The sequence below is a fragment of the Carassius gibelio genome, chromosome A20 (genome assembly GCF_023724105.1).
Source record: "Carassius gibelio isolate Cgi1373 ecotype wild population from Czech Republic chromosome A20, carGib1.2-hapl.c, whole genome shotgun sequence".
NCBI lineage: Eukaryota > Metazoa > Chordata > Actinopteri > Cypriniformes > Cyprinidae > Carassius > Carassius gibelio.
Window position 1 is genome coordinate 269,459 of NC_068390.1, and position 12,936 is coordinate 282,394.

Here is a 12,936-nt window from a genome sequence, read left to right on the forward strand (position 1 = left end):
CAGGCAGCAGTGTTGCAGACAAACTGAGCAGGCGTTGGTCTGTTCTTGTAGTCGTGGCCGAGTGGTTAAGGCGATGGACTAGAAATCCATTGGGGTCTCCCCGCGCAGGTTCGAATCCTGCCGACTACGCTGTTTGCTGAAGGCCGTGAGGAAAAGCGTCCATGAATTTTTCAAGGTCCTCCCACTGATTTGCGACATGTCCAGTCCCTCTTCGATGGACCAACACACCGCTGGTGCTTCTTCTATTCGGGCTCCAGGGGTTAACTCGGGTGAGCCAGTGGCACGCCGTGATTGTATAGTGGTTAGTACTCTGCGTTGTGGCCGCAGCAACCCCGGTTCGAATCCGGGTCACGGCAATACTCTGGCGTAGAGTGTACGGGAAGGTTGCCATTTTTTTACCACCTCATCTTTCTTCTCTATTTTGTTTTTGATGCCTGGCCTGTGCAGGGTGACACCAGACAACTGGGCAGGCAGCCTGCCGCTAGACGTAGTCGTGGCCGAGAGGTTAAGGCGTTGGACTTGAAATCCATTGGGGTCTCCCCGCGCAGGTTCGAACCCTGCCGACTACGGGAGGGCTTTGCAGTATTGCTTTAGCTTTCTGTGATGGTAATTGTGCCTTCTATGGTCCTTTGTCCTAACTGCTTCTAGCTTTCATCCCGTGACACCTGCGTCTCTTCTTTGCTCCACAAGAGCCCGGATAGCTCAGTCGGTAGAGCATCAGACTTTTAATCTGAGGGTCCAGGGTTCAAGTCCCTGTTCGGGCGAAGGTCTTTCTTTGGCCTCACCTTGCTATCACTACGGTCCATCTCTTCTGCTGACTCTGTACTGGAACGGTGTTCCTTCCTGCTCTCGGGGATCAAGGGATCTCCCTTGTGGTTAGTGAAAAACGAACAGTGTTAAAACACTTGAACAAGGCAAACATAAAGAACAATGGTGCCTGGAATTTTTGAGAACTGGAGCTTGTAGCCTAGAATTTTTCTTTGCAATTCATGTGAAAATCATCTTGTTTACTCACTTACAGAAAACAATACATTGATTTACATTTTCTAAGACACTTTTTGTTGGTAAAGGTCATATGAGAGTAGGCGTCAACTATCATGAATGTCATTATGATTTACACCTGAGAAGACAAAGCCCTGCATAATGAGCTGCATAAAGAGCCGCTCAGTCAGCTGTTGTCACTGAGAGGGAGGTGTTACAAGAAAGAACGTGAGAACAAAATAAATGTATATCATTTTAAGTTTGTAGTTTATTTAGAATATATTTAATTATCCCACAACATAATTTAATATGGGGGAGCAGTTAAACAGTTTATTAGGAACAATCAAAGCTGACTTTCAAACTAATTTTATTTTTGCATTATTACTCCAGTCACACAATTCTCAAGAAATCCTTTTAACAATCTGAATTTCTAAAAAACAACAACAACAACAAAAAAAAATTATTGTTATCATTATTATTAATGTTGAAAATAGCAGAGGACATTTTTCAGGTTTTTTAGGGGGTAAATTAAAAGAACACCATTTTTTGTTACATTTGTTACAGTTACATGTATTTGTTACATTTATATTATTTACATCAAGCTTTTGAATGGTATAGTTTTGTATATTGTTATTGGAACTTCATAATATTTAACTTAATTATACATTTAGTCAAGAATTATAGTTTGGAAAGAGTCTAACTAGTAAAATGTTTAGACGTTATGTGAAAGCTAGTACAAGTATATAAATAAATATAAAGAGACTTACTCATGTTTATGATCTCTGCTGAATAAAGTGCTTCATTCTTTTTTTTCTGAGGAAATCCATTTCTCAAATCCTCAACCACGCCACATCTTTTTGGGGTGGATTATGTGTTATTCCTCTCATCGCGAAGCAAACAGTAAAATAAAAGCACTTGAACAACAGTCTGGCTGCTTTTTCTTCTGTGTGGGCGTATTCAAGCTGCGCTTCAGTTTGAATCTGAATAGAGCGTTCAGCGTGGGGCGTGGTCACATTAGATATAATGAAGGGAGACGTGAAAAAAGGACATCGCCTTGTTTTCATATGGATTACTTTATCACAGAACATTTGTTTTAGGCAGCACTCGTTTAGTTTAAAAGTAGACATGTCAAGCTTTCTATAGATATCTCTCTCATGTCTCTTCGTTGAGTATTCACAGAGTTACAGTTCATTTTAATGACGTGTTTGTAAATGAAGATCAGCGCAGACAAAGGCTGCAGACAGCACATCTTGTTTGTTATCTTTAGAAGTGCACAAAGTTTTGTTGTTATTATGTCTGTATCCAAAAAAAGGAAACCCTTTACTGGGTTACAGTCCGCTTGCTGACTGAGCTGGGATGTTTGCAAGAAGGTCAGGCAGCAGTGTTGCACACAGACTGAGCAGGAGTTGGTCTGTTCTTGTAGTCGTGGCCGAGTGGTTAAGGCGATGGACTAGAAATCCATTGGGGTCTCCCCGCGCAGGTTCGAATCCTGCCGACTACGCTGTTTGCTGAAGGCCGTGAGGAAAAGCGTCCATGAATTTTTCAAGGTCCTCCCACTGATTTGCGAAATGTCCAGTCCCTCTTCGATGGACCAACACACCGCTGGTGCTTCTTCTATTCGGGCTCCAGGGGTTAACTCGGGTGAGCCAGTGGCACGCCGTGATCGTATAGTGGTTAGTACTCTGCGTTGTGGCCGCAGCAACCCCGGTTCGAATCCGGGTCACGGCAATACTCTGGCGTAGAGTGTACGGGAAGGTTGCCATTTTTTTACCACCTCATCTTTCTTCTCTATTTTGTTTTTGATGCCTGGCCTGTGCAGGGTGACACCAGACAACTGGGCAGGCAGCCTGCCGCTAGACGTAGTCGTGGCCGAGAGGTTAAGGCGTTGGACTTGAAATCCATTGGGGTCTCCCCGCGCAGGTTCGAACCCTGCCGACTACGGGAGGGCTTTGCAGTATTGCTTTAGCTTTCTGTGATGGTAATTGTGCCTTCTATGGTCCTTTGTCCTAACTGCTTCTAGCTTTCATCCCGTGACACCTGCGTCTCTTCTTTGCTCCACAAGAGCCCGGATAGCTCAGTCGGTAGAGCATCAGACTTTTAATCTGAGGGTCCAGGGTTCAAGTCCCTGTTCGGGCGAAGGTCTTTCTTTGGCCTCACCTTGCTATCACTACGGTCCATCTCTTCTGCTGACTCTGTACTGGAACGGTGTTCCTTCCTGCTCTCGGGGATCAAGGGATCTCCCTTGTGGTTAGTGAAAAACGAACAGTGTTAAAACACTTGAACAAGGCAAACATAAAGAACAATGGTGCCTGGAATTTTTGAGAACTGGAGCTTGTAGCCTAGAATTTTTCTTTGCAATTCATGTGAAAATCATCTTGTTTACTCACTTACAGAAAACAATACATTGATTTACATTTTCTAAGACACTTTTTGTTGGTAAAGGTCATATGAGAGTAGGCGTCAACTATCATGAATGTCATTATGATTTACACCTGAGAAGACAAAGCCCTGCATAATGAGCTGCATAAAGAGCCGCTCAGTCAGCTGTTGTCACTGAGAGGGAGGTGTTACAAGAAAGAACGTGAGAACAAAATAAATGTATATCATTTTAAGTTTGTAGTTTATTTAGAATATATTTAATTATCCCACAACATAATTTAATATGGGGGAGCAGTTAAACAGTTTATTAGGAACAATCAAAGCTGACTTTCAAACTAATTTTATTTTTGCATTATTACTCCAGTCACACAATTCTCAAGAAATCCTTTTAACAATCTGAATTTCTAAAAAACAACAACAACAACAAAAAAAAATTATTGTTATCATTATTATTAATGTTGAAAATAGCAGAGGACATTTTTCAGGTTTTTTAGGGGGTAAATTAAAAGAACACCATTTTTTGTTACATTTGTTACAGTTACATGTATTTGTTACATTTATATTATTTACATCAAGCTTTTGAATGGTATAGTTTTGTATATTGTTATTGGAACTTCATAATATTTAACTTAATTATACATTTAGTCAAGAATTATAGTTTGGAAAGAGTCTAACTAGTAAAATGTTTAGACGTTATGTGAAAGCTAGTACAAGTATATAAATAAATATAAAGAGACTTACTCATGTTTATGATCTCTGCTGAATAAAGTGCTTCATTCTTTTTTTTCTGAGGAAATCCATTTCTCAAATCCTCAACCACGCCACATCTTTTTGGGGTGGATTATGTGTTATTCCTCTCATCGCGAAGCAAACAGTAAAATAAAAGCACTTGAACAACAGTCTGGCTGCTTTTTCTTCTGTGTGGGCGTATTCAAGCTGCGCTTCAGTTTGAATCTGAATAGAGCGTTCAGCGTGGGGCGTGGTCACATTAGATATAATGAAGGGAGACGTGAAAAAAGGACATCGCCTTGTTTTCATATGGATTACTTTATCACAGAACATTTGTTTTAGGCAGCACTCGTTTAGTTTAAAAGTAGACATGTCAAGCTTTCTATAGATATCTCTCTCATGTCTCTTCGTTGAGTATTCACAGAGTTACAGTTCATTTTAATGACGTGTTTGTAAATGAAGATCAGCGCAGACAAAGGCTGCAGACAGCACATCTTGTTTGTTATCTTTAGAAGTGCACAAAGTTTTGTTGTTATTATGTCTGTATCCAAAAAAAGGAAACCCTTTACTGGGTTACAGTCCGCTTGCTGACTGAGCTGGGATGTTTGCAAGAAGGTCAGGCAGCAGTGTTGCACACAAACTGAGCAGGAGTTGGTCTGTTCTTGTAGTCGTGGCCGAGTGGTTAAGGCGATGGACTAGAAATCCATTGGGGTCTCCCCGCGCAGGTTCGAATCCTGCCGACTACGCTGTTTGCTGAAGGCCGTGAGGAAAAGCGTCCATGAATTTTTCAAGGTCCTCCCACTGATTTGCGACATGTCCAGTCCCTCTTCGATGGACCAACACACCGCTGGTGCTTCTTCTATTCGGGCTCCAGGGGTTAACTCGGGTGAGCCAGTGGCACGCCGTGATCGTAGAGTGGTTAGTACTCTGCGTTGTGGCCGCAGCAACCCCGGTTCGAATCCGGGTCACGGCAATACTCTGGCGTAGAGTGTACGGGAAGGTTGCCATTTTTTTACCACCTCATCTTTCTTCTCTATTTTGTTTTTGATGCCTGGCCTGTGCAGGGTGACACCAGACAACTGGGCAGGCAGCCTGCCGCTAGACGTAGTCGTGGCCGAGAGGTTAAGGCGTTGGACTTGAAATCCATTGGGGTCTCCCCGCGCAGGTTCGAACCCTGCCGACTACGGGAGGGCTTTGCAGTATTGCTTTAGCTTTCTGTGATGGTAATTGTGCCTTCTATGGTCCTTTGTCCTAACTGCTTCTAGCTTTCATCCCGTGACACCTGCGTCTCTTCTTTGCTCCACAAGAGCCCGGATAGCTCAGTCGGTAGAGCATCAGACTTTTAATCTGAGGGTCCAGGGTTCAAGTCCCTGTTCGGGCGAAGGTCTTTCTTTGGCCTCACCTTGCTATCACTACGGTCCATCTCTTCTGCTGACTCTGTACTGGAACGGTGTTCCTTCCTGCTCTCGGGGATCAAGGGATCTCCCTTGTGGTTAGTGAAAAACGAACAGTGCTAAAACACTTGAACAAGGCAAACATAAAGAACAATGGTGCCTGGAATTTTTGAGAACTGGAGCTTGTAGCCTAGAATTTTTCTTTGCAATTCATGTGAAAATCATCTTGTTTACTCACTTACAGAAAACAATACATTGATTTACATTTTCTAAGACACTTTTTGTTGGTAAAGGTCATATGAGAGTAGGCGTCAACTATCATGAATGTCATTATGATTTACACCTGAGAAGACAAAGCCCTGCATAATGAGCTGCATAAAGAGCCGCTCAGTCAGCTGTTGTCACTGAGAGGGAGGTGTTACAAGAAAGAACGTGAGAACAAAATAAATGTATATCATTTTAAGTTTGTAGTTTATTTAGAATATATTTAATTATCCCACAACATAATTTAATATGGGGGAGCAGTTAAACAGTTTATTAGGAACAATCAAAGCTGACTTTCAAACTAATTTTATTTTTGCATTATTACTCCAGTCACACAATTCTCAAGAAATCCTTTTAACAATCTGAATTTCTAAAAAACAACAACAACAACAAAAAAAAATTATTGTTATCATTATTATTAATGTTGAAAATAGCAGAGGACATTTTTCAGGTTTTTTAGGGGGTAAATTAAAAGAACACCATTTTTTGTTACATTTGTTACAGTTACATGTATTTGTTACATTTATATTATTTACATCAAGCTTTTGAATGGTATAGTTTTGTATATTGTTATTGGAACTTCATAATATTTAACTTAATTATACATTTAGTCAAGAATTATAGTTTGGAAAGAGTCTAACTAGTAAAATGTTTAGACGTTATGTGAAAGCTAGTACAAGTATATAAATAAATATAAAGAGACTTACTCATGTTTATGATCTCTGCTGAATAAAGTGCTTCATTCTTTTTTTTCTGAGGAAATCCATTTCTCAAATCCTCAACCACGCCACATCTTTTTGGGGTGGATTATGTGTTATTCCTCTCATCGCGAAGCAAACAGTAAAATAAAAGCACTTGAACAACAGTCTGGCTGCTTTTTCTTCTGTGTGGGCGTATTCAAGCTGCGCTTCAGTTTGAATCTGAATAGAGCGTTCAGCGTGGGGCGTGGTCACATTAGATATAATGAAGGGAGACGTGAAAAAAGGACATCGCCTTGTTTTCATATGGATTACTTTATCACAGAACATTTGTTTTAGGCAGCACTCGTTTAGTTTAAAAGTAGACATGTCAAGCTTTCTATAGATATCTCTCTCATGTCTCTTCGTTGAGTATTCACAGAGTTACAGTTCATTTTAATGACGTGTTTGTAAATGAAGATCAGCGCAGACAAAGGCTGCAGACAGCACATCTTGTTTGTTATCTTTAGAAGTGCACAAAGTTTTGTTGTTATTATGTCTGTATCCAAAAAAAGGAAACCCTTTACTGGGTTACAGTCCGCTTGCTGACTGAGCTGGGATGTTTGCAAGAAGGTCAGGCAGCAGTGTTGCACACAAACTGAGCAGGAGTTGGTCTGTTCTTGTAGTCGTGGCCGAGTGGTTAAGGCGATGGACTAGAAATCCATTGGGGTCTCCCCGCGCAGGTTCGAATCCTGCCGACTACGCTGTTTGCTGAAGGCCGTGAGGAAAAGCGTCCATGAATTTTTCAAGGTCCTCCCACTGATTTGCGACATGTCCAGTCCCTCTTCGATGGACCAACACACCGCTGGTGCTTCTTCTATTCGGGCTCCAGGGGTTAACTCGGGTGAGCCAGTGGCACGCCGTGATCGTAGAGTGGTTAGTACTCTGCGTTGTGGCCGCAGCAACCCCGGTTCGAATCCGGGTCACGGCAATACTCTGGCGTAGAGTGTACGGGAAGGTTGCCATTTTTTTACCACCTCATCTTTCTTCTCTATTTTGTTTTTGATGCCTGGCCTGTGCAGGGTGACACCAGACAACTGGGCAGGCAGCCTGCCGCTAGACGTAGTCGTGGCCGAGAGGTTAAGGCGTTGGACTTGAAATCCATTGGGGTCTCCCCGCGCAGGTTCGAACCCTGCCGACTACGGGAGGGCTTTGCAGTATTGCTTTAGCTTTCTGTGATGGTAATTGTGCCTTCTATGGTCCTTTGTCCTAACTGCTTCTAGCTTTCATCCCGTGACACCTGCGTCTCTTCTTTGCTCCACAAGAGCCCGGATAGCTCAGTCGGTAGAGCATCAGACTTTTAATCTGAGGGTCCAGGGTTCAAGTCCCTGTTCGGGCGAAGGTCTTTCTTTGGCCTCACCTTGCTATCACTACGGTCCATCTCTTCTGCTGACTCTGTACTGGAACGGTGTTCCTTCCTGCTCTCGGGGATCAAGGGATCTCCCTTGTGGTTAGTGAAAAACGAACAGTGCTAAAACACTTGAACAAGGCAAACATAAAGAACAATGGTGCCTGGAATTTTTGAGAACTGGAGCTTGTAGCCTAGAATTTTTCTTTGCAATTCATGTGAAAATCATCTTGTTTACTCACTTACAGAAAACAATACATTGATTTACATTTTCTAAGACACTTTTTGTTGGTAAAGGTCATATGAGAGTAGGCGTCAACTATCATGAATGTCATTATGATTTACACCTGAGAAGACAAAGCCCTGCATAATGAGCTGCATAAAGAGCCGCTCAGTCAGCTGTTGTCACTGAGAGGGAGGTGTTACAAGAAAGAACGTGAGAACAAAATAAATGTATATCATTTTAAGTTTGTAGTTTATTTAGAATATATTTAATTATCCCACAACATAATTTAATATGGGGGAGCAGTTAAACAGTTTATTAGGAACAATCAAAGCTGACTTTCAAACTAATTTTATTTTTGCATTATTACTCCAGTCACACAATCCTCAAGAAATCCTTTTAACAATCTGAATTTCTAAAAAACAACAACAACAAAAAAACATTTATTGTTATCATTATTATTAATGTTGAAAATAGCAGAGGACATTTTTCAGGTTTTTTAGGGGGTAAATTAAAAGAACACCATTTTTTGTTACATTTGTTACAGTTACATGTATTTGTTACATTTATATTATTTACATCAAGCTTTTGAATGGTATAGTTTTGTATATATTGTTATTGGAACTTCATAATATTTAACTTAATTATACATTTAGTCAAGAATTATAGTTTGGAAAGAGTCTAACTAGTAAAATGTTTAGACGTTATGTGAAAGCTAGTACAAGTATATAAATAAATATAAAGAGACTTACTCATGTTTATGATCTCTGCTGAATAAAGTGCTTCATTCTTTTTTTTCTGAGGAAATCCATTTCTCAAATCCTCAACCACGCCACATCTTTTTGGGGTGGATTATGTGTTATTCCTCTCATCGCGAAGCAAACAGTAAAATAAAAGCACTTGAACAACAGTCTGGCTGCTTTTTCTTCTGTGTGGGCGTATTCAAGCTGCGCTTCAGTTTGAATCTGAATAGAGCGTTCAGCGTGGGGCGTGGTCACATTAGATATAATGAAGGGAGACGTGAAAAAAGGACATCGCCTTGTTTTCATATGGATTACTTTATCACAGAACATTTGTTTTAGGCAGCACTCGTTTAGTTTAAAAGTAGACATGTCAAGCTTTCTATAGATATCTCTCTCATGTCTCTTCGTTGAGTATTCACAGAGTTACAGTTCATTTTAATGACGTGTTTGTAAATGAAGATCAGCGCAGACAAAGGCTGCAGACAGCACATCTTGTTTGTTATCTTTAGAAGTGCACAAAGTTTTGTTGTTATTATGTCTGTATCCAAAAAAAGGAAACCCTTTACTGGGTTACAGTCCGCTTGCTGACTGAGCTGGGATGTTTGCAAGAAGGTCAGGCAGCAGTGTTGCACACAGACTGAGCAGGAGTTGGTCTGTTCTTGTAGTCGTGGCCGAGTGGTTAAGGCGATGGACTAGAAATCCATTGGGGTCTCCCCGCGCAGGTTCGAATCCTGCCGACTACGCTGTTTGCTGAAGGCCGTGAGGAAAAGCGTCCATGAATTTTTCAAGGTCCTCCCACTGATTTGCGAAATGTCCAGTCCCTCTTCGATGGACCAACACACCGCTGGTGCTTCTTCTATTCGGGCTCCAGGGGTTAACTCGGGTGAGCCAGTGGCACGCCGTGATCGTATAGTGGTTAGTACTCTGCGTTGTGGCCGCAGCAACCCCGGTTCGAATCCGGGTCACGGCAATACTCTGGCGTAGAGTGTACGGGAAGGTTGCCATTTTTTTACCACCTCATCTTTCTTCTCTATTTTGTTTTTGATGCCTGGCCTGTGCAGGGTGACACCAGACAACTGGGCAGGCAGCCTGCCGCTAGACGTAGTCGTGGCCGAGAGGTTAAGGCGTTGGACTTGAAATCCATTGGGGTCTCCCCGCGCAGGTTCGAACCCTGCCGACTACGGGAGGGCTTTGCAGTATTGCTTTAGCTTTCTGTGATGGTAATTGTGCCTTCTATGGTCCTTTGTCCTAACTGCTTCTAGCTTTCATCCCGTGACACCTGCGTCTCTTCTTTGCTCCACAAGAGCCCGGATAGCTCAGTCGGTAGAGCATCAGACTTTTAATCTGAGGGTCCAGGGTTCAAGTCCCTGTTCGGGCGAAGGTCTTTCTTTGGCCTCACCTTGCTATCACTACGGTCCATCTCTTCTGCTGACTCTGTACTGGAACGGTGTTCCTTCCTGCTCTCGGGGATCAAGGGATCTCCCTTGTGGTTAGTGAAAAACGAACAGTGTTAAAACACTTGAACAAGGCAAACATAAAGAACAATGGTGCCTGGAATTTTTGAGAACTGGAGCTTGTAGCCTAGAATTTTTCTTTGCAATTCATGTGAAAATCATCTTGTTTACTCACTTACAGAAAACAATACATTGATTTACATTTTCTAAGACACTTTTTGTTGGTAAAGGTCATATGAGAGTAGGCGTCAACTATCATGAATGTCATTATGATTTACACCTGAGAAGACAAAGCCCTGCATAATGAGCTGCATAAAGAGCCGCTCAGTCAGCTGTTGTCACTGAGAGGGAGGTGTTACAAGAAAGAACGTGAGAACAAAATAAATGTATATCATTTTAAGTTTGTAGTTTATTTAGAATATATTTAATTATCCCACAACATAATTTAATATGGGGGAGCAGTTAAACAGTTTATTAGGAACAATCAAAGCTGACTTTCAAACTAATTTTATTTTTGCATTATTACTCCAGTCACACAATTCTCAAGAAATCCTTTTAACAATCTGAATTTCTAAAAAACAACAACAACAACAAAAAAAAATTATTGTTATCATTATTATTAATGTTGAAAATAGCAGAGGACATTTTTCAGGTTTTTTAGGGGGTAAATTAAAAGAACACCATTTTTTGTTACATTTGTTACAGTTACATGTATTTGTTACATTTATATTATTTACATCAAGCTTTTGAATGGTATAGTTTTGTATATTGTTATTGGAACTTCATAATATTTAACTTAATTATACATTTAGTCAAGAATTATAGTTTGGAAAGAGTCTAACTAGTAAAATGTTTAGACGTTATGTGAAAGCTAGTACAAGTATATAAATAAATATAAAGAGACTTACTCATGTTTATGATCTCTGCTGAATAAAGTGCTTCATTCTTTTTTTTCTGAGGAAATCCATTTCTCAAATCCTCAACCACGCCACATCTTTTTGGGGTGGATTATGTGTTATTCCTCTCATCGCGAAGCAAACAGTAAAATAAAAGCACTTGAACAACAGTCTGGCTGCTTTTTCTTCTGTGTGGGCGTATTCAAGCTGCGCTTCAGTTTGAATCTGAATAGAGCGTTCAGCGTGGGGCGTGGTCACATTAGATATAATGAAGGGAGACGTGAAAAAAGGACATCGCCTTGTTTTCATATGGATTACTTTATCACAGAACATTTGTTTTAGGCAGCACTCGTTTAGTTTAAAAGTAGACATGTCAAGCTTTCTATAGATATCTCTCTCATGTCTCTTCGTTGAGTATTCACAGAGTTACAGTTCATTTTAATGACGTGTTTGTAAATGAAGATCAGCGCAGACAAAGGCTGCAGACAGCACATCTTGTTTGTTATCTTTAGAAGTGCACAAAGTTTTGTTGTTATTATGTCTGTATCCAAAAAAAGGAAACCCTTTACTGGGTTACAGTCCGCTTGCTGACTGAGCTGGGATGTTTGCAAGAAGGTCAGGCAGCAGTGTTGCACACAAACTGAGCAGGAGTTGGTCTGTTCTTGTAGTCGTGGCCGAGTGGTTAAGGCGATGGACTAGAAATCCATTGGGGTCTCCCCGCGCAGGTTCGAATCCTGCCGACTACGCTGTTTGCTGAAGGCCGTGAGGAAAAGCGTCCATGAATTTTTCAAGGTCCTCCCACTGATTTGCGACATGTCCAGTCCCTCTTCGATGGACCAACACACCGCTGGTGCTTCTTCTATTCGGGCTCCAGGGGTTAACTCGGGTGAGCCAGTGGCACGCCGTGATCGTAGAGTGGTTAGTACTCTGCGTTGTGGCCGCAGCAACCCCGGTTCGAATCCGGGTCACGGCAATACTCTGGCGTAGAGTGTACGGGAAGGTTGCCATTTTTTTACCACCTCATCTTTCTTCTCTATTTTGTTTTTGATGCCTGGCCTGTGCAGGGTGACACCAGACAACTGGGCAGGCAGCCTGCCGCTAGACGTAGTCGTGGCCGAGAGGTTAAGGCGTTGGACTTGAAATCCATTGGGGTCTCCCCGCGCAGGTTCGAACCCTGCCGACTACGGGAGGGCTTTGCAGTATTGCTTTAGCTTTCTGTGATGGTAATTGTGCCTTCTATGGTCCTTTGTCCTAACTGCTTCTAGCTTTCATCCCGTGACACCTGCGTCTCTTCTTTGCTCCACAAGAGCCCGGATAGCTCAGTCGGTAGAGCATCAGACTTTTAATCTGAGGGTCCAGGGTTCAAGTCCCTGTTCGGGCGAAGGTCTTTCTTTGGCCTCACCTTGCTATCACTACGGTCCATCTCTTCTGCTGACTCTGTACTGGAACGGTGTTCCTTCCTGCTCTCGGGGATCAAGGGATCTCCCTTGTGGTTAGTGAAAAACGAACAGTGCTAAAACACTTGAACAAGGCAAACATAAAGAACAATGGTGCCTGGAATTTTTGAGAACTGGAGCTTGTAGCCTAGAATTTTTCTTTGCAATTCATGTGAAAATCATCTTGTTTACTCACTTACAGAAAACAATACATTGATTTACATTTTCTAAGACACTTTTTGTTGGTAAAGGTCATATGAGAGTAGGCGTCAACTATCATGAATGTCATTATGATTTACACCTGAGAAGACAAAGCCCTGCATAATGAGCTGCATAAAGAGCCGCTCAGTCA

General features: G+C 41.7%; 21 non-coding genes across 21 annotated transcripts; all 21 read left to right on the forward strand.

The window, feature by feature from the left end:
- The first annotated feature begins 47 nt into the window (after window positions 1-47).
- Window positions 48-129, forward strand: trnas-aga (transfer RNA serine (anticodon AGA)). Its single transcript has one exon. It is a non-coding gene; the product is annotated as a tRNA-Ser (tRNA).
- Window positions 130-284: 155 nt separating this feature from the next.
- Window positions 285-356, forward strand: trnah-gug (transfer RNA histidin (anticodon GUG)). The gene has a single exon. It is a non-coding gene; the product is annotated as a tRNA-His (tRNA).
- A 131-nt stretch (window positions 357-487) lies between these two features.
- On the forward strand, window positions 488-569 carry trnas-uga (transfer RNA serine (anticodon UGA)). The gene has a single exon. It is a non-coding gene; the product is annotated as a tRNA-Ser (tRNA).
- A 122-nt stretch (window positions 570-691) lies between these two features.
- trnak-uuu (transfer RNA lysine (anticodon UUU)) lies at window positions 692-764 on the forward strand. Its single transcript has one exon. It is a non-coding gene; the product is annotated as a tRNA-Lys (tRNA).
- A 1,636-nt stretch (window positions 765-2,400) lies between these two features.
- trnas-aga (transfer RNA serine (anticodon AGA)) lies at window positions 2,401-2,482 on the forward strand. Its single transcript has one exon. It is a non-coding gene; the product is annotated as a tRNA-Ser (tRNA).
- A 155-nt stretch (window positions 2,483-2,637) lies between these two features.
- On the forward strand, window positions 2,638-2,709 carry trnah-gug (transfer RNA histidin (anticodon GUG)). Its single transcript has one exon. It is a non-coding gene; the product is annotated as a tRNA-His (tRNA).
- Window positions 2,710-2,840: 131 nt separating this feature from the next.
- On the forward strand, window positions 2,841-2,922 carry trnas-uga (transfer RNA serine (anticodon UGA)). Its single transcript has one exon. It is a non-coding gene; the product is annotated as a tRNA-Ser (tRNA).
- A 122-nt stretch (window positions 2,923-3,044) lies between these two features.
- Window positions 3,045-3,117, forward strand: trnak-uuu (transfer RNA lysine (anticodon UUU)). The gene has a single exon. It is a non-coding gene; the product is annotated as a tRNA-Lys (tRNA).
- A 1,636-nt stretch (window positions 3,118-4,753) lies between these two features.
- On the forward strand, window positions 4,754-4,835 carry trnas-aga (transfer RNA serine (anticodon AGA)). Its single transcript has one exon. It is a non-coding gene; the product is annotated as a tRNA-Ser (tRNA).
- Window positions 4,836-5,193: 358 nt separating this feature from the next.
- On the forward strand, window positions 5,194-5,275 carry trnas-uga (transfer RNA serine (anticodon UGA)). The gene has a single exon. It is a non-coding gene; the product is annotated as a tRNA-Ser (tRNA).
- A 122-nt stretch (window positions 5,276-5,397) lies between these two features.
- Window positions 5,398-5,470, forward strand: trnak-uuu (transfer RNA lysine (anticodon UUU)). Its single transcript has one exon. It is a non-coding gene; the product is annotated as a tRNA-Lys (tRNA).
- Window positions 5,471-7,106: 1,636 nt separating this feature from the next.
- On the forward strand, window positions 7,107-7,188 carry trnas-aga (transfer RNA serine (anticodon AGA)). Its single transcript has one exon. It is a non-coding gene; the product is annotated as a tRNA-Ser (tRNA).
- A 358-nt stretch (window positions 7,189-7,546) lies between these two features.
- trnas-uga (transfer RNA serine (anticodon UGA)) lies at window positions 7,547-7,628 on the forward strand. The gene has a single exon. It is a non-coding gene; the product is annotated as a tRNA-Ser (tRNA).
- A 122-nt stretch (window positions 7,629-7,750) lies between these two features.
- trnak-uuu (transfer RNA lysine (anticodon UUU)) lies at window positions 7,751-7,823 on the forward strand. Its single transcript has one exon. It is a non-coding gene; the product is annotated as a tRNA-Lys (tRNA).
- Window positions 7,824-9,459: 1,636 nt separating this feature from the next.
- trnas-aga (transfer RNA serine (anticodon AGA)) lies at window positions 9,460-9,541 on the forward strand. The gene has a single exon. It is a non-coding gene; the product is annotated as a tRNA-Ser (tRNA).
- A 155-nt stretch (window positions 9,542-9,696) lies between these two features.
- trnah-gug (transfer RNA histidin (anticodon GUG)) lies at window positions 9,697-9,768 on the forward strand. Its single transcript has one exon. It is a non-coding gene; the product is annotated as a tRNA-His (tRNA).
- A 131-nt stretch (window positions 9,769-9,899) lies between these two features.
- Window positions 9,900-9,981, forward strand: trnas-uga (transfer RNA serine (anticodon UGA)). The gene has a single exon. It is a non-coding gene; the product is annotated as a tRNA-Ser (tRNA).
- A 122-nt stretch (window positions 9,982-10,103) lies between these two features.
- trnak-uuu (transfer RNA lysine (anticodon UUU)) lies at window positions 10,104-10,176 on the forward strand. Its single transcript has one exon. It is a non-coding gene; the product is annotated as a tRNA-Lys (tRNA).
- Window positions 10,177-11,812: 1,636 nt separating this feature from the next.
- On the forward strand, window positions 11,813-11,894 carry trnas-aga (transfer RNA serine (anticodon AGA)). The gene has a single exon. It is a non-coding gene; the product is annotated as a tRNA-Ser (tRNA).
- Window positions 11,895-12,252: 358 nt separating this feature from the next.
- trnas-uga (transfer RNA serine (anticodon UGA)) lies at window positions 12,253-12,334 on the forward strand. The gene has a single exon. It is a non-coding gene; the product is annotated as a tRNA-Ser (tRNA).
- A 122-nt stretch (window positions 12,335-12,456) lies between these two features.
- trnak-uuu (transfer RNA lysine (anticodon UUU)) lies at window positions 12,457-12,529 on the forward strand. The gene has a single exon. It is a non-coding gene; the product is annotated as a tRNA-Lys (tRNA).
- The last annotated feature ends 407 nt before the right edge of the window (window positions 12,530-12,936 follow it).